General features: G+C 36.1%; 1 protein-coding gene across 3 annotated transcripts in view; it reads right to left on the reverse strand.

Moving 5' to 3' along the window:
• The window catches only part of LOC150103699 (sterol O-acyltransferase 1-like), a 246,292-nt gene that overhangs the window by 195,706 nt on the left and 22,981 nt on the right, over positions 1–27,605 (reverse strand). Inside the window, exon 1 of one of the 3 annotated variants that reach the window (XM_090396652.1) lies at positions 22,303–22,432. The exons of the other annotated variants lie outside the window; for them this stretch is intronic. The gene's annotated coding sequence lies outside the window, so the exon portion shown is untranslated. Of the gene's footprint in view, positions 1–22,302; positions 22,433–27,605 lie in introns of those variants that run through there. 3 annotated transcript variants of the gene reach the window in all.

The raw sequence follows: 27,605 nt of genomic DNA on the forward strand, positions 1-27,605 counted from the left end.
CCAAACTCCACAAAAAGATTTCTAAAAGAAACCCAAACCATATTATCAATGCTTGTTAATGAATAAAACTAGGTTAATGCCAGACTCACTACAGATCGCCGCTTGGAACGCCAATGGCTTAAAAAACAAGACTCTGGAACTTCAAGAATTCTCTCACAGATACAACCTTGACGTCATCCTAATTAATGAAACTCATCTAAGACCTGCAGACAATCCAAAACTGAGAGGCTACACACTATACAGAAACGACCGACTGGACTACAGAGGTGGTGGTACAGCCATATTTATCAGGAACTGCATCAGGCACAATGGAATACTCACCCCCCCAACCTCCAACCTAGAACTCACCAGTGTCGAAGTCCACACAAATTCAACTGGAAAACTTAAAATCTATGCCGCCTACAACTCCCCTGCTAAGACCCTGCTATTTTCTGACTTGGATGCTGTACTAGGCACAAATGAATCCATCATCGTCGCTGGGGACTTAAACTCCAAACATCCCTCCTGGAACAGCAGAACCACAAATAAAAATGGCCGTATCCTCTTCAGCTACACAGGATTGAACAACGCTGTCGTAACAGGACCCAGTGAACCAACCCACCACAGCCCAACTGGCACAGCCGACATCCTAGACATCGCCATTCTACACAACATCAAATATCAGCACAGCATTCAAGCACTGAATGAATTATCATCAGACCACAACCCAATCCTACTTCACTTAGGGAACAAAGATCAGTCACCCCCCCCCCAAACCTCCATCATCTGGGAGAAACTCAAGAAAGTGCTACCAGAACACATTGGTCCGGTTCCCCATATAAAAGCCAAGGAAGAAATAGACACGGCAATAAAGAACCTCACCAATCAAATCAATAAAGCCATAACAGCAGCCACAGTATCCACGATTACCCACAAACAAAATCGTCTCCCGGAAGATATCATGGACTTAATAAGGGAAAAAAACAGACAAAGAAAAAGATATCACAACACTCGTGCTCCCCAGGACAAAACAGCCCTCAACAGATTAAACAAATCTGTCCGAGAAGCTCTTCAGAACCACAGGAACCAACAATGGGACAACATGCTCACCTCCATCTCCACCGCAGATCATTCTATATGGAAATTCCTAAACAACCTCAGGATCAAGCGCAAATCCCTCCCCACTCTGCAAGCAGAACAGCACCTTGCATACACAGATGCTGACAAAGCCGAAGCCATAGCAAGAAACCTAGAGAAACAATGCAGTCCTGCATATGATAACCTAAACATCAGCCACGTATACAAGATCCATCGTAAAGTCAGGTTCACAGTAAATCGTCCCGATGTCAATCCAAGTCCTATAATGCCTACCTCACCTACCGAAATAATCGGCATCATCAACCATCTCAAGATCAAAAAAGCCCCAGGTCCGGATGGCATCACTAACCAAGTCATCAAGGCACTACCACGCAAAGCCATAGCACATCTGGCAAACATCATAAACTCCATCCTCAAATGGCAGCACTTCCCCCCAGTCATGGAAAATAGCTGACATCATCCCAATTCACAAACCAGGCAAAGACCCACACCTACCTGAAAATTACCGTCCCATCAGCCTGCTATCCAATTTAGGGAAAATAGCTGAGAAAATCATCCTCATTAGACTCCAAGATCATGTCAACCAATTAAATATCATTCCAGAAGAACAATTCGGCTTCCATCAAAATCACAGCACCACCCATCAAATCCATAGACTGGTAGAATACATCACCACAGGATTCAATTGGAATCAACACACTGGAGCTGTCTTCCTAGATCTCTCAAAGGCCTTCGATAAGATCTGGCACCAAGGCCTCCTCTACAAACTTATCATCGCTAACCTTCCACTAAACATGATACACCTGATCAAATCATACCTCTCCAACAGGAGGATGCAAGTCAAAATCAATGAAACAGTCTCAACCCAACGGAAAATCCTCGCTGGAGTTCCTCAAGGATCACTGCTAGCCCCGATCCTGTTCAACATCTATATGGCAGACATCCCTCAAAATCCTCTCACATCCACCATCGCCCTTTATGCTGATGACACGGCTATTCTAGCCAGATCTCGTCAACCACTTCTCGTCACCAAAAAACTACAAGACACCATCCTGAATCTAGAAAAATGGTTTAAAGACTGGCGACTACAATTAAACCCCCAGAAAAGTACAACGATACTCTTCACAAGAAGACGAGCATCCCCCAAAGGAGACATCACCCTGTTCAACTCTAAAATTCCCTGGAAAACTGAAGCAAAATACCTAGGAATACTTCTCGATAAGCGATTATGCTTCAACAGCCACATCAAGAGCATATGCACCAAAGCTTCAAAAGTTATCGCCCAGCTATACCCCTTGATCAACAGACACAGCAAACTAAGCTCAACAAATAAAAATAAAATAAGATCACTGTACAAGGCAGTGATCCGTCCCACAGTCATATACGCCTCCCCAGCCTGGAGCCATACCTCCAAGACAAACATCCTCAAGCTACAAAGACTACAGAACAAATGCCTGCGAATGATTCTAGACGCCCCGTGGTTCATCAGGAACGCCCAGATCCACCGGGACATAAATATCCCCTACATCTCTCCACTACTATGCTCCCTAGCAGAAAAATTCTTTATGAAGACATCTATCCATCCAAACCAACTTATACAACAAGCCGGAAACTATGACGGTAATGACTACTGGAAACATAAAAGACCGAAAGCCATCCTAACACCCAACGACGAATAACCACTTCTGTCCACTCAGGGCGAGCTAAAATAGCTCACAAATCTCTCCCATCACTGCTCCCGAAACAGACAACAGGGAATATGAAAAGCGTCAAGCTTCACCCTCTGCGCCATATATGTCCTGCGTCCTGCGCATATGCATACTAAAGACACTGCCGTTTGGGCAGTATGGGAATGTGGTAACGATCTAATGCCGATATTCGTTTGCAATGACAAGCGCAAACGAATATCGGCATTAGATCGAGTGCATTTCTTTTGTAATCTAAAGCGTTAATCGAACAATTCCAATTATTAACTTTTCAATCAATGTCAAAACATAAGCTGTAACCTTTAGCATGTGTATTGCATTTATATAATGCTGTAAGCATTGTTATTATTTATAAACACAAAGAAAATTTAAAATTTTTATTTTTCCTTGGGGTCGCTGCAGTGTCGCAGTGCTTATGTACGGGCCGCCACTGTTCCATGATCCAGTTTAAATGCTGGTTTTATATTTTCCTTCTTTTCCCTCCATTTCTTAACTCCATTTCTAAATAACAGTGGTGATATTGGGCGTCCTTGAGAGATCCCTATGTTTATTTATTTCCATTCTGTAACTTTTTCATTGATTCTTAGGGCTATTTGTTGTTCCGATACATGTTAGTTACTGCAGAAAGCTACTATTTTGGAATGTTTAGATTCTTGAGTATGGTCCACAGTTTGTTTCTTAAGACTCTGTCAAAGGTTTTCTGGTAATCCACAATTTCTATGTTTTATTTTTAATGTTATTCCATTAAGATTTTTTTTTATTGTAAAAGCTGGGTCAATGCATGATTTCCTTTTCAAAAGCCATTTTGTTCTTCGCAAAGTTTATCTTCTACATATGATTTAAGTTTTGAAGTTAATATTCATGCATATAACTTATAACCAGTATGTAGAAGACTTATTCCTCTGTAGTTTTCACAGTTGCTTATCACTTTTTTATATATTGAGATGATAATTGCCTTATCATGTTCCAACTTTGTGGGATTTATCCTTGCTGGCCAGATATTGTTAAAAAATTTTAAAATCATTTGATGAATAGGTTGCCTGCATATTTTATAAGTTTTATATATTTATTCCATCTTCTCCAGGGGATTTCCCTAATTTGCTTTGCTGTGTTGCTTGTTGGATTTCTTGTAATGTTATTTCTTCCACTGTATAGTTAGTAGTAAGCATTATGCCAGTTTTAGATTCGTTACTATCTTGCCATAAGTTTTGGAAGTCCAGTTAGGTTTTGGGCCAAATATATCGTGATCTCATCATTAAGCTTATAGGAAATGGGTTTGTAGCTCACTGATATGAATGTTTGTCAATGTCTTTAGATGGTGAATGAATTTCTTTGTGAGACCTATGTTAGACTACTATACTCTTTAGAAGAGATCTGAAGAATCGAAAAAAAAGTTCAGTATTTAGTCTTTAGAACAGAGTTCAAGAATTATCTTAATTTTGGCCTATGCACATGACTGTAAAGTATGACAAGTGAAAACAAACTGAAAATGTAAAAGAAAGTTTTAAAAAAAATAAGTAAACATAAAATAAGTTTACCTATATATAAAACAGGATGCTTTTGTTCTTTGTGAAATTGTTTCTGGTTCCACAATGATGGATCCAACAAAAGAAAGACCATCATAGGTTTTTAGTTCTAACTGCTAATGAGAACTTTTTCTAGCCTTTTTCTAGAGCAGACAGAGTGTTGTAGAGTGGGTGCCCTTCCTCGATTCGTCTTTGGACTCCTTGGAGGTGTCACGTAATAATAATAATAAAACTTTGGTTTTTAGACCTGCAACTCAGTAAAACTGACCATAGAATTCATACTATTTCAGACAATAATACCAGTCAGGACTTAGAAACATGAAATGGTGGCAGCTGTCTGTCACATTGTAGCCTTTAGTATTCAAAATCATCAGCAGCCATAAACTTAACAACAGCTGATGACTAAGGAGGAAGATCAGATGGCAAAAGATTTAAAAAAGTTAATTACAGCTAAAAAATTCCATCTATTGAGGAATAAAAGAAATAAGAGGAATAAAAGAACACACACACACACACACACACACACACACACACACACACACACACACACACACACACACACACACAGCAGACTTTTATATCGATATGAAACTAGGTTACATGATATCTGCTAGTAAAATTGCATTGAGATTAACACAATATGTCCATAGTTTCAATCATTAATATTAACTGATTTTGTTATTATACATAATTTTCTTTCAAAACTGGGTATGGAATCTCTAAGTTTTAGAATCATTCAGTCCTGAATTCTAAGCTTGTAGCAATTTTTTAATGAAAATTCACGACACTTCATCTTTTTACTGAACCGATATTTTTTTATGTTAATTATGTCAAGACTTTTGGATTTAATATATACGGAGACACAGGATCTTGCTGAAATGTAGAGGTTCATCATTTTGTTGCAAAATGAGGTCACTGAATCTAGCTACATGTTGGAATACAAAGAACTCTAGCACTGATTCAGGTAAATTGTCGTGGTGAGTAGTGGCCTTCATGAAGAAGAAGGGATCAATGATAAGGTCAGATGCTCTGCTGCACTACACCACTCATTCACCTTGAAACTTTCAAATTTTGAAAGTTTAAAACTTGAAATTTTCAAAAACGCAAACATTTTTGATCATCTCATGTAGGTTGTTGCACCTTGTTCTAATTTCTGCACTGCGAGATGTTCATTATTACCACTTTTTTTTTGGAAAAATAGCCCTGTGATTGAAAAGAATTTTGTTCCAATATGAACATAGCAAAATTTCCTATCTGTGGCTGTGTGGCTGCAGAAATTCTGATTTTTACTCAAAATGTCTTAGAAAGTATCACAAACGTCACTCTGCAAGAAGATGTAACTGACAAATAACCTCTTGCATAGAATGTTTCTTGGTATGAAATTCTTGGAATTGTTGATACGACTGACGAAGAGGCATTAGCTGGAACACTCCCTTTACATGCATGCACCTTTAAAGTGTTCTCTTCAGTCATTAACAACTGATTTAAATTCCACGCAAACTATAATGTACACAAGCTTCTTATACTGGTGATATCAAGTTGCAACAAATGACACTAAAACTCTGAAGGACTGAGTGCTGAATTTTGAAATGAAAAGCATTTTTATTAATGCAGGGAATTAATAAATACGAATTACTGAAAGTTTGAAATTTTTTCTCAGACACCATGCATTTAGTTCACGTCTATCATAAATCAAGAAAGAAGAAACCACTCTGTTGATTATTTTCTTTAATTGGCTTTAAGATGGATATGATCTTTCCATGGCAACATAAGTTGGCATCACAATAACAAAAAAATAAAATACAATAATAATAAAAAAAGAAAGAAAAATACAATTTTTTCTCTTTGGCGGCATACCAAAAACACTAACTTCGTGCCAAATTTCAGCTTCCTAGTCAAAGGAAGTGCATAAAGTTTTGATGTTCCAAGGCTAATGACTGCATCTGGCACAAAGGCTTATTTACAAAATTATTATTGTATGGTCTACCATCCATCTTCTGCAACTGGATTGCCAATTTCTTCTCTGGTCATTCACTACAGGTAATGGTGGATGACTTTCATTGTCCGATTTCTCCATCAATGCCAAAGTGTCCCAGGACTCTTGTATCTTCAATTTTTTAAATGCCCATCTCTCCTGTTCAAATCGGTTTGCTGATGACAGTATGATAACCTTATAATGCCCATATATCCAGCTACAAAATTGTCCGTAATCATTTTTTAAACACTAATTTCCTTGCTTATATTTCAGTGGGGGTGAGGACAATCTTGTCAACTTCAATGTCACCGAAACACAATACTGCCTTATTTCAAGCAACAAAGAGTACATGCTACCTCTCCTCATAGTGGATAACTCAGTTCTCCAGACAAGATCAGATATCTCCTTTTAGACTGACTTATGCCAATTGTGTCTGCTGACAGAAGCACGTCACACATCCATAGCATTCTAAAATGTAGGAGTCCTTTTCAGCTTAAGATATTATTTCTCTCTTAATACTGTTTAAATCACAAATCTGCCCTATATATTGTTCTTACATGAGGTGGTGTGCCAAAAACCTCTCTGAAATGCTCAATATTGTCCTTAAGAGGACAATTCGATTAATCAGTTATCCTACTCTTACAGACTCACTTTCACTGTTTTACAGAGGTACTATTTCTGCTCTATGCATCTTCTACAATTATTTTCTAAGCACTGTTCTTCTGATGACACCATTTCTCCACTTTCTCTCAAACTTGTAAACAAGCAGCTGCTGGTCAATGTCCATTCACTGTCCAGCTCCAAACATACCGAACCAACTTCTCATCCTCCTCTATTTTTATACTTTCCATTTTTCTACTCTGGAATAGTCTCTCCCACACAGTTTCTCCTAAGGACTACAACTTTCCGCTATCGGAAAAACATATCAGCATGGTCCCTTATTCTTCCTGACCACTTTTGCCCAGGTATGGGGAAAAAAAAAAGAAAAAAAAGGTAAATCAGATTTCTGTTGAAAGTCAATCAAGACCAGTGACGTCTTTAGGGAAAGGTGCATAGAACTTTCCCTTATAAGCAATTAAGTGTGCAAAAAATTTCATACTTAATTCCTATAGTTTCTTTTCCATAATTACCTTTCTCATTAACTTTTGAAGTGTATATTTTTTTTTAATGAAAACTTGTTTGGCTCTTTGTATACACTGAATTTTTTAATTTAGATGTAGTAAGAATCTGACTGGGATTTTTTTTTTTTTAATGTGACTGCTGCCAGCAAAGGGTTGTAAACTTATTGCACATTTAGCACCATGGATAGACTAAGAGATTGCTTCAGATTTCCTCTAAGCGGACGATATGAGGGATCTCTCACCTAAAGATATTCAAACAAGTATGTCCATTTTGGGATTGGAATCCACAGCCTGTTGTCACCAATCATATCACTTTTATGCTTTTGTTGCCACAGTGTGTTAATTTCTCTAGCATTTATAAGTCTGGAGAGCCTCCGTAGCTCAGTCGGCATAGAAGAAGCCCTTTGGTTAGAAAGACCTGGGTTCAAATCCCGTCTAGGATGTGAAGAACCATTGGCAGGGCTTTTCAACTGGAGGTGAGTTAGCTGATCTCATACGGTGGTGGAAGAGCTTTCTCTTCTAGAAACTTGGGATTTTCGTCCCGTAACCAGGCAAACTGGCCAGTAGAACATGCAATTTGCAGACAAAGAATACTTATAGGCATAGGGCTAACTACCATATCCTGGAGTTATAGTTATGAAATCCAAGGATACTTGGAAGATCGCGGAAGCTAAAGTGCTTGTTAGAGACACTGATGATGATTTATATAAAAGTTTGAGCCACCCGCTTCTAACCAGTGTGATGCTATATGTTACAAAAATAAAGGATATCGCATTTACTCGAATATAACTCGCCCATGCGTATATCTCGCAACGCCTAATTTTACTTTACAAAACAAGAAATTAAAAGTTTCGCATATACCTCCCACACGAAAAAAAAAATTAAAACTTTAAGAAACAGACAGTGAATGTTTTTAAGGAAGTTTCAGATATTTTTGAATTCGGTCGAAGAGAATCACATTTCAACTCAACAATCGTCAGCTTGCCTTTGTTGTTGAGTCGCGCAATCTTTTGTTAATACCGCACCAATCATGCAAGACCGGTAGTAGCGATAGCGAATAATAGATTCTTGGTAAGTCATGCCCATTTTCAGTTTTTTTTTTAAAAATCATGATGATCTTATGATTCCGAAATGATAAAAGCACAAGTAATAATGAAGCTGTTTGTTTTAATTACAGAAGCATTGTCGCTAAAGATTCAAATATAACGACAAACAAATTTTGGCTTTTTTTAGAACTTTAAATTAATTAGCTAAAAAGTAACATCGGAAATTCATTATTATTTATTTTAATAACTGTGAACGACAAGTTGAAGCCTCTCCCCCCTTTTTTTTTTAATTACATTCTCTAATGCTGTATATGTGATTCCCTAAGGAATCGGTAGTTTACCATCTCCGTTACATTTTACAGTACAAAAGTTGTTATTATTATTGTTGTTATTATTATTATTACGTGACACCTCTATCGGGTCCCAGGCCTCATCGTGCGAAGCCAAATCCATTCTACAGTGGATCCTGACATCCGATATTCTCAGGAACCAATTTACCTTCCATACAAGAGTTTCCATTTCAAGAGATGCAGACAAAACTTTTGCTTCAGACAGCTGTATAAAACAAACTACTTGATAGAATGACTTGCAATTTCACATGGATGCTTATGACAGATGTACCAACTTAGAAAAAAAAATCGTGCCGATAGTGGTAGAGGCCGAGAACTTTTCAGACCACCCTCATATGTATCACAGAGATCGGCAAAAAACAAATGGATGCACTTTGTACTACCGGCATGGAGTATGCTGTCTTTATGACTCTACAAAGATATACCTGAAAAGAATTACAACGCCAAACTCATCTTCGTATCTTGCAGCAAAAAAAAAAAAGAAAGAAAGAAAGAAAGAAATGCTCCTACAATTTGCAATTTTTCAACAGTATATTGGCATCTAAAGAAAATGCTTGGTCCAATAATTTATTGGACCAAGCATTTTCATAATTTGTTTATCTGGCTCTGAGTTGGTTAAAAAGCTCTGCTAATTATAATGTATGTTGATATGTCTCTTAGAAAAACATTAAGTTTGTGATTATACTCTATAATGTCCATCAGAAGAGTGGCATTTGCCCTTATCAGCTTTCATGATGACAATGTTAGCGAGGTAACACATAGAATGAAGCACTTGTAGTTCTTTAAATGGTATATTCAAAGGAAAAAGGTTACTTTTATATAAAATCTGTGCAATTTCAAACTGTTAGCTTCATCTGTACATAAGTCTTGAGTGTCTTTTTCTGCTTCCATCATTAATTCTAAATATCCATCAGAGGGATAAGGCCAAATCTGGCCTTTTTCCCAACTCATTGTACTTGAAAAACCTATTTGTTAAATCTTCTTCTTCATATAGCTTCCTCAGTAAGAGGATGAAGCATCATGTCCTCCAAGTTCTCTCTATTGGTGGCTTTCCTTTTTGTTTCTGCATAGCTATGTGATCCTGTCCATGATGTTATATCTTCAAGCCATGTCCTTCGTTTTTTTTGTCTCTTGATCCTTTTCCCATAATTTTCCTACTAAAACTGTTAGTATCATCTGAACCTCTCAGTACATGTCCTGCCCATTTCATCTTTCTGGATCATTTTCTATAATAAAGATCTGTGTTCTCATTCTTTGTAGGACATCTGCATTTGTCACATGTTCTGTCCATGAGATTTTCAGAGCTCTCCTACAGTACCACATTTCAAAGGCCATTATCTGTCTTACTCTCGTCTTGAATATCTAGGTCTCACTTCCATATGTGAAAACTGGCCACACTAATGTTCTTAACATTCTTTTCTTTGTCTCGATACCCACAGAACTTCTGAGTATATCTTTATTTTTCCAGAAGGCATAGCTCAGTAGAATGTATATAGACATTTGCAATCTGAAAGTGATAAGGTATATGTAAACAGCGCTTAACACTTCATGATAAATTAATAATGTATAATCCCAACTATATCTGTATAATCCAAACTATATCTGTATAATCCAAACTGTATAATCCAAACTATAATCTGTATAATCCAAACTGTATAATCCAAATGTATAATGTACAATCCAAAATGTTCACAGCCAAATGTAAAAGTGTCAAGTCAAACATAACAAAGGGCTAAGTTATGTTACATTAAAAGAAAAATACTGCTCAACTCATGTATAAAGGACTGTAGGAAGAAGCAGACACTGAGCAGATTACTGATGTTAAAAATAAATTGTACATAATATATTATTAAGACCAAGAATGTAAATCAAAATGCCAATCAAAATAAGCATTCTATGTACAAATGTATATATATTTATTTGGAATGTATGTAGATGCTTTATGGTTAATAAAATATTACTAGAAGTGGCGTTTGCACTCTACAGCGCTTGACCGCACGACGAAAGGCGTTCGAATCTAGTCGCCGACTACAGGAACTTTTTCTAAGTCTTTTCTGGACCGGTTCTAGAGTTAGTCGATCTCTGGCACGGGCTAGCGGGTTTTTCCTCCCGGAAACTCAAGAAAATCGGCCGATCGAACCCACACAATTTTCAGACGTTAAAATATTGTGTTTGGGTTAGGGACCGCCAGATGGCGACACTTACTAACCGCCTTCTTCACTGCGTGCTGCCGATTAATTAGTGATAGCCTTGGGCCATCTATCTCTGATTGGTACAATGGAGATTGAACTGCCCACTCAGTCTCCAAAATTTAGATAGGCTAAAAAAACAGCCTCGCCTACTCCCTATACGAAACAAAAAGGCGTTAGCTGATTTTTTTTTTTTTTTAAACGAGAGCTTTCATTTTAAAGATCAGTTATATTTATAGGAGCCGATGGCTTCTGTTACAGCTGGGAACGAATAATGGATGGAGCCTTGACCATCTTTGTTGTTGTTCAGCTCAACACCCTGGTTTTGCTTATTATGTGTTATTATAATGCATAATAAGCATTGTTATTCTTTGTTTATCCTCTATCTAATGCGGTTGTTCAGTGTAAAGTTCAACTCTACCTCCCCGGGGTGCACCGCGGAGTGGGCTTAATTGGTGAACACTTCAGAACCCTAGTCAGGAGAAGTGCATATCCTACTACGGCAAAGATGTCATTATTACAGTAACAGAAACAGCCCCCAGTCCTGCGCGGACCCCTCTCCCTCTCTACGGCGGCTGTAAGGCATTGAGTGGGCCAGTGGTGCTAAGAATGCCGCAGATAAAGGCAGGCCACCTATTAGATCTTTGAAACTGGCAAGCAGTACCCTCAATACTCGAACTTTAGCAGGAGACTACGGAATATATTTATTAATCAAAGAACTAACCAATATCAACTTAGATATCCTCCTAGGGAATGAAACAAAAAGATTAAAAGAATTAACAGCAAGGTGGCACGATGGCTCACAGATTCTCTTGGGAACATCCTCAAACAGAGGTTAACATGGCGGAGTGGGCTTTATCGTTAAATCTAAGCTCAAAGTCAAGAAAGTTATTAGTAACACATCAATAGGATTAGAGAATAATCAAACAATAAATTAATGCCTGCTGCGCTCCAACATTCGTAGCCGACAACCAAGAAATAGAAAATTTCTATATGAATCTCGAACAGGCATTAAATTACAAGTCAGCATACACATTCAATGCCAAAATAAGATGCGGAAAACACAACGAAAAGTTTATAGGCCAAATGGTCTGGGAGAAATAAATAGAAGAGAGAGGGAGAGAGAGAGAGAGAGACTAGCCGAATTTGGCACAACTGAACAATTCTTTATGAAAATAAAAGTGGATCCTACTTACATCCACGTGATAAAAGAAACTAACAAAAATCTGACCATACAAATAACCTTACTTGATCAACCTATAAATATAAAGATCGGGGTCCACCAAGGCGACGTGTTCTCCGCAAACCTATTTATCAGCACTTTAGATTATATTCTAAGAAAAATAGACCTAAACGGATGAATAAACATAGATGGAGAAAAATTACAAATCCTTATGTTCGCCGACGATCTAGTACTAATATCTCAAAACCAAAAAGACCTAGAAGAAATGGGTGAAAAAATATACACAAACAGCAGTGAGATTGGCTTAGAAATTAATCTAGAAAAATCAAAATGGATTAAAAACATTTACACAAGTGACAGTCACCTAGGTATTAACAACATCCCTATGGAACAAGTTGATTCTTACAATTACTTAGGACAAACAATAAAAATGAATAATGATTTATCTCAGAGGCTCACATTGGTGAGTACGGGCATGGCAAACCCGAGATACCCAAGCTAGACCGGATCTTACTTCGTACAATATACTTGGTATATCATATCTGGAGACGGGTCTTGTACTTTTCTTTCCCTCTACTCTCTCTTACTTCTTACTCCCCCCCCCCCTCCAGAGTGTTATTAGAGAAATTCGAGGGCGAGGGGATGATTCTTTCCTCTCAAACTGTAGTTTCCACTATCTACTAAAAAAAAAAAAAAAGGCAGGCCTAGTTGTCTTAAAGTGGCAGCCCCACCACTAGGATACTTATCGTCATGCTAGTCACTTGACATAGGGAAACACATATTACTTTCAAGTCTCAACGAAATCCAAACCGAACAGAAAACATGGGAAACAACTGCAAACTGGAAAAGGTTAAGAAACTTTGGAAAAAGAAAAACGTGGTGAAATATGCTACATGGAACATTAGAAGCTTAGATAAAATTTTAAATGATGAAAATATAGAAATTGCAGTTCTTACAGAAACAAAAAAGAAAGAGTTAACTACAATATCATACAGAGTGGAGTGGACAAACAAATACATACAAAAGCTGGTGTAATGATTTGGATCCATGAATCAATTAAAGCAAAAATAACTCATTATACATACTGGAATGAAAGAATATTAGAAGTGCGATTAAAATTAAATAAAGAAAATTTAAGAGTTGTTGGAATGTATGTCCCTGGAGAAGGAAAAGAAGAAGAAAATGATTACTTTTACAAAGAGTTACAAGGAATATATATGAAAAATTAACCACGCTATAGGCCAGGAACGTATATATACAACAGACCATATAATTATAGCCGGAAATCTTAATGCCAGAATAGGAATGAAAAAAATTAATAATATAAAAAATTTGGAGAACCAACAGTAAACAAAAATGGAAAGCGACTCATTGATTATACAATATATAATAATTTAAAAATAATGAATACATTTTATAAACATAAAAATATACATAAATATACGTGGTGTGCAAGAGGACAAAAATCAATAATAGACTACTTCATAACAAACGAAAAAGCAGCAAACCTCTTCCTAGATGTTAAAGTTAGAAGAGGGCTAGAAATTGACACAGATCCCTATTTAGTACAGGAAAAACTAAGATTTCCACCAAACTGGCTACAAAAAATACAAAAAAATAAAATAAAAATAAAATAAAATAAATAAAACAAACAAACTAGAGAAACAAAATCTAATTACAAAGTAAGACTACTAAATGATTCAAATATAAAAAATTTATACCAACAGAGGATTACTAGCTACTTAGAAAAAATACAAGAAAATTAAGACATTGAGAAAGAATGGAATATTATAAAAGAAATTATCGCATCAGCAGCATATTAAAGTCTAGGAACACACAAAAAATATCATAAAAATAAAAAATTACATATATGGGGCAATGAAATAAAAACAATAATTGAAAATAAAAAGTTGGCTTTTAAAAGATGGTTACGTAGCAAAAAAACAAGAAGATGAAATTGAATATATAAAAAAAAGACGAGCAATAGCCAAAAGAAAAACCAGAAAGAGACACAGAGAAAGCTGGGGGAAATGTGTATGACATCTAGAAAATGACATCTACAAAATAAGACCCAGTGCGTACAAAATACTAAAACAGGTGAATGCAGATATAAAAGAAACTGCAAATATAAATTGTGAAATTGATGTAAAAGAATTCTTGGATTACTTTACAGATCTTTGGACGGATAATACTACTGGCATCAAAAATAATTACGCCAGAAACTTACAAAATACCTTAAATGATATGTGAAAAAATTAAAGGACAACCTAAACAATATAAAAAATGGCAAATCAGCAGGACAAGATGGGATAAACTCCGAACTGTATAAATTTGCAGGAAAAAATTTCGTCAAAGATCACTAAAATTTTTAAATAAAATATATACAAATGGACAAATACCAATCGAATGGAATACAAGCATAATAATAGCTATATTTAAAAAAGGAGATAAAACAAAACCTGCTAACTACAGAGGTATTAGTTTATTGAATACATGCTACAAAATATATATAGCAGAATGCTTAATGAAAAACTAAAAATATACAGTGCAACTATATTATTAGAATGTCAAAATGGATTTAGGAAAGGACGCTCTAAAATGGATGCAGCTTTCTGTTTAAAACTACTTTTAGAAAAAAAAGAAGAGAATTTAATTTGGAAACTCATCTTTTGTTTATAGATTACGAAAAAGCATTTGGCAAAGTAAAATGAAATATACTGTTTGATATATTACAAAGAATAAATATACCTAATATTTTACTACATGCAATATTGAATATATACAAAGATGATGAAATAAAAATAAAAATAAATGAAAAGTTCTCTGAAAAACAATCTATAAACCAAGGAATAAGACAGGGATGCCCTCTTCTCCAACACTTTTGAATATTTACATTAACGAAATATTAATACAGTGGAACACCTTAAACAATCACGATATAGAAATTTCCCGGAATGACAAAATAAATACACTATTATTTGCAGATGATCAGGTAATAATATCAGATAAGGAAGACAGTTTACAAAGAGCAATATATAATTTAACATTATAGTAGAACAGTTCGGAATGAAAATTTCCATAGATAAAACTAAAACAATGGCATTTTGTGGACAAACTTCAGTTAGAAGCAAAATAGTTATTAATAATAAAATAATAGAACAGATAAATACTTTCAGTCATCTTGGACGTGAAATATCATATGAAGGAGAAAAAGGCATAAAATTAAAAACTTCAAATTTTTACAAATTATAGGCCTGATAAATAGAACACTCAACCCAAATATAGTACAAAAAGAAACACGCTTGAAAATATACAAGTGTGTAGTACCCACGTTGTTATATGGCAGTGAAATTTGGGCAATAAACAAACAAGATAAACAAAAAATAAAAACAAGTGAAATGAGATTTATGAGAAGAACTGCAAAATACACATTATTAGATCGAAGACATTTTAAAAGAACTAAAAACAAAATCAATAAAAGAAAAACTAAACAATTATAAACAAAAATGGATTGAACATGTAAACCGAATGGCCAACACCCGACATCCTAAAGAAATACTAAAATATAAGCCAATTGGAAAGAGAAGGCAGGGCAGACCTCAAAAAAAAAAGGATATTGGATGGATAATGAAAGCGGAACAGACCAATATGGTCTCTACCCGTAATTAGTGTTATGATTTATCTGAAGAACTAATAAAACGAAAGCATGGCTATCATTCTAAAAGACACACTTACTTATCTAAATCTTGACATCTCTGCGAAAGCAAAATTATTTAATAGTGATATTCTTCCATCACTCACATACGGATCAGAAACATGGAACACAAGACAAGAAGATACTCTCAAGATAATTCAGCGTACAATAGAACGTAGGATTTGTAACATCAGCAAAATGGAACATGTTAGAAATAAGAGAGAGAGAGAGAGATCGGGTGTAAAAGATGCGATAACTGCAGTATACGAAAACAAGAAAAGATGAGCAGGCCACATAGCAAGACTATAGGATAACAGATAGACATGCAGAATACTTAAGTGGCAACCGCGAATAAAGAAAAAACCAACTAAAAGATAGGAAGAGCCATTAGTGCAATGCATGAGTGTAACATGGAAGAGTGAGGCTCAAGATCGAGACCGTTTGAGGCATCTTTGTGACCTGCACTCCTTGAGAAATTCAGGATCTCTAGATAATGCGAGGTTATTCTCATGGAGAAATCCTCAATTTCTCCATGAGAGTAAACCTAGTACACGCATTATCTAGTCAACTCCATTAGATCCATCAAGGTAATTAATTTAATTCTGGTTTATTTAAATTCAATTAATTTATTTATCCTCTTCCTCCATATGAGACCGGCTAACTCACCTTTAGTCGAAATAGACCAGATAAAGGTTCGTTCCTCACGTTATAGAAGGGAATTGAATCCAGGTCTTTCCGACCTAATCGCTTCGTCTATACCGAGTGAGATACGGAGGCTCTGCAGTACTATTGTGGTACAGGTTTACAATCTTTCTTGACTAGTATCAGAGAGAGAGAAATTAAAAGGTTTACGGAGATCACAAAGAACGCAAGTTAGCAAGTGTCTCCAAAATCAAGCCTCCCTACTTATAAGAAGAATATGAACAAATAGACAAGACTCCTGACATGTCTCAACACTGTGGTGTTCACAAGGAAGGCTTGCAACATTTTTCTTGTACGCTGTACGTATTATGCGAGTTAATGTAACCTGAGTAAGACTTTGGGGTAAAAGGGTCAAGAAACTGGTGATGGAGGAAATAATTATGCACAGCAATTAAACCTGGTCTTATTGGAAATAATTATTTCTAATGTTACGGTTTGCTCCATCACCATCATTCGATCATTAGGCATTAATTTCTGCAGGGGCTGATAGTTTAAACCCCAGTGATAAACAAATGACCCAAAGTTGAGATTAATAAACACTTAACCGTTACCAGCAGGAATATGAAGGACATAAAAACATAATCTGCAGCAAGCAACGCACCCGAGAAGGAAATAACGGGCTAAATTGACTGCTGGTTAATTACAATTACAATGTGAGAGATATCCGAAGTCAATCCTTTAAATATACCACAAAGCAGAACAAGGAAGTCAAATCTTACCCGAAATATCATAACAACCTTCCGCTATTGACGAAAATCCCATTCATAATTCTGGTAATCGGACGACACTAAAATCATTTTCCTCATTCGATGATTTTCCCCTTATGCAAGTTACTAAAACTTCTGGAATGTACACTACTGCCCATATAATCGCGATCTCGATATTCACCCTATTGTCCAGTGACCTAGTACACGCATTGTCTGGTCAACTCCATTAGCAGATGTATTTCAAACAAGAGCTCTTCACCTATTCTTGCTAAAGGTAATATCGTAATTTTAGAAATATTGCTCTCTTCTTGGAATAACTCTAATCCTTCTTATTATACGTAAAATTTCTCAGCAAACAAATAATAATAAAAGACGCAATTTATTTTCGTCTCTATGGAACGTTTCAATCTCACTGGGCTTTTGCAGAAAAGATCAGTTTACCATGCAAAATTCCATTAAGTGCAGAAATTATTATTGTTGTTGTTTCAGTGGCTTTTAATCAACTTTTGCAAAGAGTATATGCGTGACAAGAGTTCTCTTTTGCTACTGACTGCTTCGACACGTTATTTCATCGATTCCATGTTCAAAAATCTTCCAGATCCATATTAAACAATCAACTGCAGCAGCAGCAGGGCGCATAATATCGCAATTTATTAAACACATTGGCAAAGTAACAACGAGCAACCTCTCCTCACCACCTTCTGCTCGCAGAACAGTTTCAATTATTATTATTATACAAACACCTCCTGGAGTCAAGACTAATCAATAACATCCTATATATAATAAGATGCATTCTAACAGTGATAATATTTATCATACCTCATCTTAACAATTCATCTTAAATTGGTGCGTTTCCGCACTCACGATCTCATTTGGCAATAAATTCCACTCGCCAACCACTCTCCATGCAAAAAAAGTCATGGCGCACTCTCTTACGCACCACAACTTTATACAACTTCCAAGAATGACCTCTTGTGTCTCTCTCCCCTTCCCTCCTTCATCCCTTTGAAAAGTATCCTCGGTATCTATTCGATAAGCACCCCTTAGCAATTTATATGTCTCAATCATATCGCCCCTCTTCCGCCTATTGATTAGCGTCTGTAATCAACATTCTTTCAGAGACCTGTCTTCATAGTCAATATTCCACAATCCCGATATTGCTTTCATTATTCGCCTCTGAACTCTTTCCAGAGCTTCCTTCTCACCTAGGAACGCAGGTGACCAGATCGATGCGCAGTAGTCCAGATGTGGTCCAATCAAAGCCTTGTATAGCGGATTGACCACATCCTTATCTCTACTTGTCAGCGTTCTTCTTAGTATAATGTCATTTCTTTGTGCTGTTTTTATTATTTTCGCAATATGTCCCTTGGACTTCAATTCTTTATCCACCAATGTCCCAAGATCACACGCTTCCTGCACCTCCTGTAATACAACATCTCCAATATGATACGCAGCTCTACGTTTTTGAGATCCAAAGTGCAAAACTTTGCATTTACTGGTGTTAAAATAGCATCCCCACTTGTCTGCCCACATAGGCCACTTTATTCAAATCGCTCTGAAGCACCAGTACATCTTGATCATTCCCAATATCTTTTCCTAGCTTGACATTATCATACGCAAACAGTTGAATATCAGCTTGCAGACCACTCGCCATATCATTAACAAACAAATTGAACAGCAGTGGCCCTAGAACAGAACCCTGTGGGACTCCACTGGTAACTCTCCTCCTGAGAGACGTGGCACCTCTATACACACCGTTTGATATCGATTAGAAAGTCAGATTGCTATCCAATCAACTAACTTATTTTCCAATCCCATTTGCCGTAACTTCTATCCCAGTTTATTATGTGGTAGCATAATAAACTGGTGTACAAATGCCTTTGTAAAATCAAGAAGTATCACTCTATATAGTCACCTTATTATAAAATGTAAGCAAATTTGTAAAACAAGGCCTCCCTTTAACAAACCCATGCTGACCTCTATACAGAATTTTTTCCTTCCCAATCTTGTATTCTATTCCTAACCAATCTCTCCAAGATCTTAACTAACAACCACTCCAGAAATGCAAACTGCTCTGTAATTTGAAACAACCGCTTTACCTCCACCTTTATGCAAGGGACCAATTCGTCGGATCATGAATTCCACGAGAGTCCGAAAGTGTTTCACAGGAGCAGACCCATGCAGATTTAATCGCATAGCGGACTATATGATTAATAAAGGGTTTCCTTAACGTATAATTATGGGAGGGTAATAATTTATTTCTATTGCGTTTGGCTGTGGGTGCGTATCACTGTAATATTATAATTATTTGACATCTGGCTACGGTAATACTATGAGGCGTTGTTAATGCGCGTGTTGAGTATAGGAACCAAAAAACTCCCCTCTCTTTAAGGCGGCATATGAAGATAGGTTCTTTATATTGTACGGAAATTTATTTAACAGGTCTGGCACACATAACCGACGGGCTGTTTTTCCATATGCATTATTATTTGTAATGTATGTCATATGCTGAGGTCAGATTCGATACGGTAGTAATTTTGTTCGCTATTTTCTGAAAAAGCAGTCTTCGATTGTTGGCATTATTGATGGTTGTAAAAGAGGAGGTGCTGTTTCGGCGCTCCAGAGCTGCTATTGCCACCAGCCTGTTTTGTAGTGAGTTTATTTATTTATTTATTTTTCATTAAATATGCTGTACAGAATCACAGCAAGATAGACTCACCCAGGAATTTGTAGACGATTTTTCTAGTATTTGAAGGCAATATGCCTTGTAAGTAGTGCATTTTTAATATCCGCAGTTTGTTGTGTAAATTAAAGGTGTGTGTGTGTTCTACCGCATTTGTAGTCAAAGTATTTGATGTTTGTCCGACAATCCTGGATTATTGGGAAAGGACCAGTTTTTGTTTACTGTGGGCAAAAGAGGTACGCCATTTTAATGATATGTTTGAGAGATCTGTAACCATCCGAGGGTTTCTAAATACGTTTGTTGCTGATGAGCCAATCAGTGATTATGTTGAAGTCGTCTGTAAATGTTGTAAGGTTGTGGATGGATCTTCGTGTAAGGATATGAGTAGTGATAGATTTGCGTACTTATATATTTGACTGTATAACTGTAGACTGGTTAGATGGTTTACAAAAATATTGAAAAGTAATATGTTGATAGAATTGCGTTCTGTTGCTGTAAGTGCGGTTCATTTTTTTTTAATGTTGGTCCTGTTTTTCTGAGTCTTCGAACCAGCTGTACAGTTTTTCTCTTATGCCAACTGTCTCGTTTTTTTTTCCTTTTTAATAATAAAGCTTAATTAATCGTCAAACCTGGTAAGAAGAGATACCTGAAAATGATGAAACTACAGTTGACCCTTGAAGAACGCGGGTTTGAACTGCACGGTTCTACTTATACGTGAATTTTTTGAATAAATATATTGAAAATGTTTTTGGAGATTTTTTCCGACAATTTAAAAAAAAAACCCGGCAGACGAACTGCGTAGCCTAGAAATATTGAAAAAATTAAGAAAAAGTTACGTATGTCATCAATGCATAAAATATATGTAGATTAAAGTCTATTTTATCATTTACTACCATAAAGTATTCTCAAATCTATTATAAAAAGTTAAAATTTATCAAAACTTACGCGCACAAACACTTACAGACTGCACGTGGCCATTTGCAGTCGAGAGAAATGTAAACAAACGTAAAGATACAGTATTAAATGATAACTGCACAAATGTAACTGTTATTAATTAGTTAAATTAATCAATTAGCGCGAAATAAAACTTTTATAACGATTTATTCATTGTGTATAAGCTAGGCTACCGCGAAGCAATCGTATGATCGCAACTAGGCTACCCTAAACCAATCATTGCTTCGTTATCAGTGCATGAATCGTTATACAGTACCTGTAAATAAATATGAATTTCTTTTTCGGATTACATACGATTCATCTTGTAAGCAGACGACATAAACTTATGGTATCGATAAATACAGTACGGTACTGTAAATGCATTTTTCTTCCTTATGATATTTTAATAATAACATTATTACCATACAAAATACGTGTTAATCGACTGTTTATGTTATCGGTAAGGCTTCCGGTCAACAGTAAGCTATTAGTAGTTAAGTTTTAGGGGAGTCAAGTTATACGCGGATTTTTGAACAACGCAGGGAGTCGGTGCCCCTAACTCCCGCGTCGTTCAATGGTCAACTGTACTTGGTTTCATCGTTCTTCTGTAGTATTCTTCATGTGGAGGGGGGAAAACAAAGAGAGAGAAAAAGAAAGAAAAGCAGAGGTATAGCCTAAAAGCAGAGGCGTAGCTAGGGAGGAGCGGAGGGAGAGGTCCGCCCCAGGCACTTTGAACCTTTTTGAACTTCTGCAGTTAATTCTAAAATACAGTCTCGAGAACTTGTTTCCAAATATTGTAATACTACTGCGAATTTTCCTCACAATTGCTGTGAGTGTTGCTAGTTGTGAGAGGTTTTCTAAATAAAATATATTAAGAATTATTACTACATTACTACAAAATCGCCAATGTCATCGACGATTTTGCTAACAGAAAAGCAAGAAAAAAAAACATTTTAGAATGTTGAAATTAAAGTTTTACTTCAAAAATAAACACAGTGTTTTATTTCCGTATACGTCGTTTTGACTTTTTGCAGTATTTTTGGTGTGTATTGAGAGGGGTGGCAAACTCGGGGATCGCCCCGGGAGGCAAAACCTCTAGCTACGCCGCTACCTAAAAGTGTTCATGATTTTCCCATGCGTTAATAGGTCCATCCAAACATAGTTCAGCGAAGTCTGGTCATCAAGTTAATGACTGCAAAGCAGTAGTTTCGAAACTCATGCGCCTCCCTATCTTAGCAATATTTTCATTGTGCCCCTTTCATTTCATTAAATAATTTTTATAGAAAATCAGTGTAATAAGAATTTTATTTATATGGATATAAAAAAAGGATCGGAACTTGCCGTATTAAGATATACAAAGAAGATTAATATAAAAAAATTAGTAGGCAAGTTCGAATAACATAAACTTACTGATCACATTATCATTTACATAATTAAATACGGATTACTTCAACAACTTCAGGTATGCAGATGACGCAGTCCTTATAGCTGAATCTGAAGATGATCTTCAAAACTTAGTCACAGAAATTTACAACTGAAGCTTAGACATGGGACTATTTATTAACCTAAAGAAAACAAAGTGCATGATTATATCAAAAGAACCAATAAATAAGAAACTAAACATAACTGTTAACAAAAAGAAAATTGAACAGGTTCGGTCTTTTATATATTTGGGACAAATGTTTACAGACGGAGGAAATTCCCTTAAAGAAATAAAAAGAAGAATAGAGATAGCAAGAAAAGCCTTTACTGATACGAAAACTGTTCTAAACATCCAGAGACATTAATATAGACACAAGAAAAAGATTAATAAAATGCGATATCTGGTCAAGCCTTCTCTACAACAGTGAAACTTGGACTCTAAATAAAGAAGCAGAGAAAAAATTAGAAGCTTTCGAAATGTGGACCATCAGAAGAATGCTGAAAATACCATGGACAGAGAAAATGAGAAACGAAGATGTTTTAAAGGAAGCAGAAATGAAAAGAACATTCATGAAAATAATTCAAGAGCGAAAACTTAAATATTTTGGACCTCAAACTAGACAAGAAGGCACTCAGAAATTAATATTAGAAGGAAATTGGATGGAAAAAGAGGGAGAGGTAGACCCAGGAGAATGTGGTTTGAAGACATTAAGGACTGGACTGGCTTGAATTACTATAAATGTTCCAGAGTAGCCAAAGAAAGAAAAAGGTTCCGTGACAGGGTTGCCAACCTCCTTCTAGGGGATGACACTCGAAGAAGAAGAAGTTTCAACAGTGGTCGAATGAAGACGGGAAATGCGCCCTCTGGTTGGAAAACGCTTGCGACTCGAACTATTTGGTTTTAAGGAACTTTTTTTTTTTTTTTTTTTGAATGAAGATGAACTTGCTGATCTCATACGTAAGTAGTAGTGATTTTTTTTTTTTTTCTATTTTCCTTCTGGAAAGCAGGGTCTTCATTCCCGCACAGACAAAATACTTTTTGAAAGGCGGTGTAACTCTCAGAAATGATTCAGCGGGACACCATGGAGATTGGTGAGTAATAACGATAACAATTTGGTTCCTTCGAATCCGACATTCTCAACTTAGAACTCTACCCACTGAAATTCGAGTGCATAAGCGAAACAGTAACTGAAATAGTAAAATTACCATAAAATTGAAATTGAACATCTTTACGTTATTAAGTGATGTAAGCAGATTTTTAGTCACGAAATCTAATTTTACTGCATAAAAATCTGCACACGAAGTAATATGTTTACAATTCACAAGACTCCGTTTATACATAAAACTTATGTACACTGTAGTGAGACAGATTATGTACATAGTGCTGTGTGCAAATTCTTCTTCTCTCTTCCATCATCTATGTGGATCATGACGAGGCCGAATTAACTCCTTCCACTTCTGTCTGTCCCGGGAGAGTCCGAACAATTCTGTCCAGTTTGGTGTCGCTTGTTGTGATTTGGTTTTCAGGTCCTCTTTTATTTTGTCTTTCCATCTAATTCTGGGCCGTCCTTTGGATCTTTTACCTTCCATCGTTGTATTCAGGGCTTTAGATGTGTGCAAATTACACAGGACTATATAGCACTGGGCTTCTACGATCCCTAAGATATAAGAGGTCTCCTCTAATAAGTAAATGTTAGGTTTAATAGCTTTTAAAACGGAGGCCGTTGTGGTGATGCAAGGTCCTAAGGTGCAGCTTGTCACGTAACTTCAACACAATGAGCAAAATAAGGAAAAATTGTTTTGGGCTCTATTCGGCATCATCCATATGTTACGAAATAAAGCCCAAAACATAGTCACAGATGAAGAAGATGTTCGTACTGAACTTTCTCAAATATCGAAAACGCTTTCTCAAAATGATTATCCTTCGAACATAATCAACAAATTGCTTTATAAAAATAACCTCCAACAACATAGAATAGCTACTCAGCACGTATCAACCATTGTCATACCCTATGTTGGTTTAGTCTCCAATAAAATAGCTAGAATTTTAAACCCTTACAACATCAGCGTTGTGTTCAAACATCAGAGTTGTGTGATGAGAGTCTAGGACTATATATATATATATATATATATATATATATTAAATTATACAGTTTAATATATATATATATTAAACTGTATTTTTCTGTAATATTTTTTTTCATTTTTTTTCGGAATAAATACATTGAAAAAATGTACAAGTCGTAATGCACGTGTCAGTATATATTTAAGCAGTGACGCTAAGTATATTTACGTATATTTAAGCATAAAAGTCGAACTTATTGAGAAAATGTGTATTTTGATTGAAATAAAAGTCTAAATTTATATTACAGAGCGCTGTCCTTGGCATATTTTTAAACAAAATATATTCGACTGGAGCAAGGAAAATGAAAATTGCAGAAGCAAATATAGCAATATAAAAATAAAGATTTTCTAAATAATAAATCAGCTAACACCTTTTATTCCGGAGTAGGCGAGGTCTTTAAACTCTAACTAGCTTTCGGAGACCGAGTGGGCAGTTCAACCTCCACCGGTAGCCAATCAGAGATAGCTGGCCAATTCTATCGCTAATTATAGGTGCACCGATGAAGAGGATGGCAAACATGTGCTGCCATCTCTTGATATCTAACAGGATGTGTTACTGTCTTAATTAATGTGGGTGCTACGGTCGATTTTCTTGAGTTTACGGGACGAAAAACTCGAGTTTCTGGGAGAAAAACCCGCTTGCCCGTGCCAGAGATCGACTAACTCGGGAACCGGTCGAAGAAAGGCTTAGAAAAAGTTCCTCCAGTCGGCGACTAGACTTGAACTATAAATCTATCTTCGAGCGGCCCAGCGCAGAGGATGTAAGCACCACTTCCACTGAGCTACATAGACCTTAGGATTTTCTAAATGACAAAAAAATGTGTCAGAAAGAATGTTGAGGAGAAAAATGATAAAAACGTAAAATAAGTCGAAAACAAAACTGAAATATTCTACCACGTGAAAACTATCGAAATAAGATGACTTCTGTTCTGCACAGATAATAAATTTAGAATAACACATTTTTTATCACAAGAATCAACAAAAAGATGAAGAAATAATAGACGACATGCATGTCATTTAGTATTTCAATTGAATATTATCGAAATAATGAAATAAATTAAAAAATAATTGTATATAGAAAAAAAAAGTGAAATATTGGATATTAGAGTTCTAACATTAGCAGAGGTGGGAGTAATCGTGGACAACTTGATAAAAAAATGTCGACGCCAGAACAAGACAAATAAAGCTGAGGTGGGGTGGGGGAGTTAAATAAAGTTAAGGTGAAATTATCCAAAAAAAAAGTACAATACAATTATCAGAACTGTACCAGAAAAAAAAAAAACTTTTTTTTTTTTTTTGAGAAGATTCAGGTTGAATGGTGGAAAATTAAAACAAACAATAAACAAAGCATACAAAAAACATTAGAACAAAAAAAAATAAAAGAAATAAAGCAAAACAGATGCACTATCCTACTGGAGAAATAAAAATAACTCTCAGAAACAAAATAATAATAATTATAATCATTTACGAGATGACTAATACATTCAAATAATATAAAGAATAAGTACTAAAATAAACAAAATATTTTAAAACGGGTTTTGAATTTGGTTATAGAGTCAGAGGATTTGATCGCGAATGATGTATTTTCTTGTCTACAGCAAGTGATTACGTTATGTAGACTTAGAGGGTTGCTTGCGAAAATTCATAAAAGGAAGAACTATATGGAATTACGATTCAGGTGATTACGATGGTCCTAGAAAGTAGCTTGGAATAGTAGAAGACAGTAGCGCACTCAGGATTTAATCTTGAGGGGGGGGGGAAGTTGAGAATATACACTATGCATCGCATACGACCGATGACTGAGCATCTTTCCTTTTTCTTTGGGAGGGCAGGGCCCCTCGGCCCCCTCCCTGGGTGCACCAGTGGTAGAAGATAGAAGAATTTGAAGGTAGATGTCAGTAGTACATGGGCGCTATATGTGCTAGTTAAGGCACATTTATTAATAGCTGAAGCAAACTGTATACTAAATGGAAGGGGTGGGGGGGGGTAAATAAAAACCTTTGTAATAAAATGGATGTCTAAGGTAATCGAGTAGGAATTACAGACGGAAAAAGAAATTAGGAACAAAAAGTACGAAGCGAGGAACGAAGAAGAGGTCCATGAGTGACGTACAATTCAAACTAGAACGGTGACTTGTAGAGTAAGGAAGAGAAAAATTAGAAATTGAGCCGAAACTAGCAGTCGAGGAATAATCCCGAGGAATTCTTTTGTCATGTGGCCACCACGACAAGAAAAATGACTGCAGTCGACTGTCCTCAGTAGACGAAATGGAGTGACCAATGTCGATGTCGTAGTAGAGTTGTTTAACGCTTCATTCTTGCAATGCAGGTTTTATTTGTAGAGGGGAAAGGAAGGCTTGAAGGTTTTTAGAAATGAGTGACGTGGATGAATTTAGAATACTAAGTACGCGGGATCTCGGCAGGACTGGATGAGATTTCTCCGTGTGTTTTAAGAGTTTGCTAAAGAAGTAACAGAGTGCCATTGACCTGGCTGTTTAATGAAAGTCTAGGAATGGAAAAGTCTTTGAAAAGAGTGAGGCAAGGGTGGTAATAGGATAGAAGGATCAAACTATATATTAGTTCTGTAATTAAGATAATGGAGAAATTAGACATTGCGCGCAGAATTCAAGGGATGAGGGTAATATCATCCGTGAGGGTTAGCAGGATTTGGTAAAGAACGCTCTTGTTTCTGATATTATGTTACTAATAAAGCAAGAAAAGTAATTGACGAGGAAAATACAAACGATAACTGTTAAAAAAAAAAAGGCGTGTTGTCCGGTTACAATAGCAAGTTAATAATTAAGTAACAACGTATGGAATTTACATATCAGATTAGTGCAATAATTGGCAATTGGTTTTCTGATAGATCAAAGAGTTTTCCATGGGGGAGCAATGACTGGAAGAAAGAACGTTACAAGTGGAGTTCCACAAAGCTAAGTACAAGGACCACGAAAGGAAATGCGAGATATCGTCATCCTTACAAAAGCGGAGAATTATGACAACATTAAGGAACAATGCATCGAATACAGCACAATTTCTAAAACGAGTGAGCATTCAAACTGCTTTTAAACCCGTTCATACCCTATAACATTTTCTACATTAGCCACTTTTTTTATTCCAATAATACCTCCAGAAAAGATTACATCGGATTGAACTGGAAGAAGCTTT

This window comes from Typopeltis vanoorti, chromosome 8 (genome assembly GCF_054136105.1).
Source record: "Typopeltis vanoorti isolate ZY-2024b chromosome 8, IOZ_Tvanoo_1.0, whole genome shotgun sequence".
Classification (NCBI taxonomy): domain Eukaryota; kingdom Metazoa; phylum Arthropoda; class Arachnida; order Uropygi; family Thelyphonidae; genus Typopeltis; species Typopeltis vanoorti.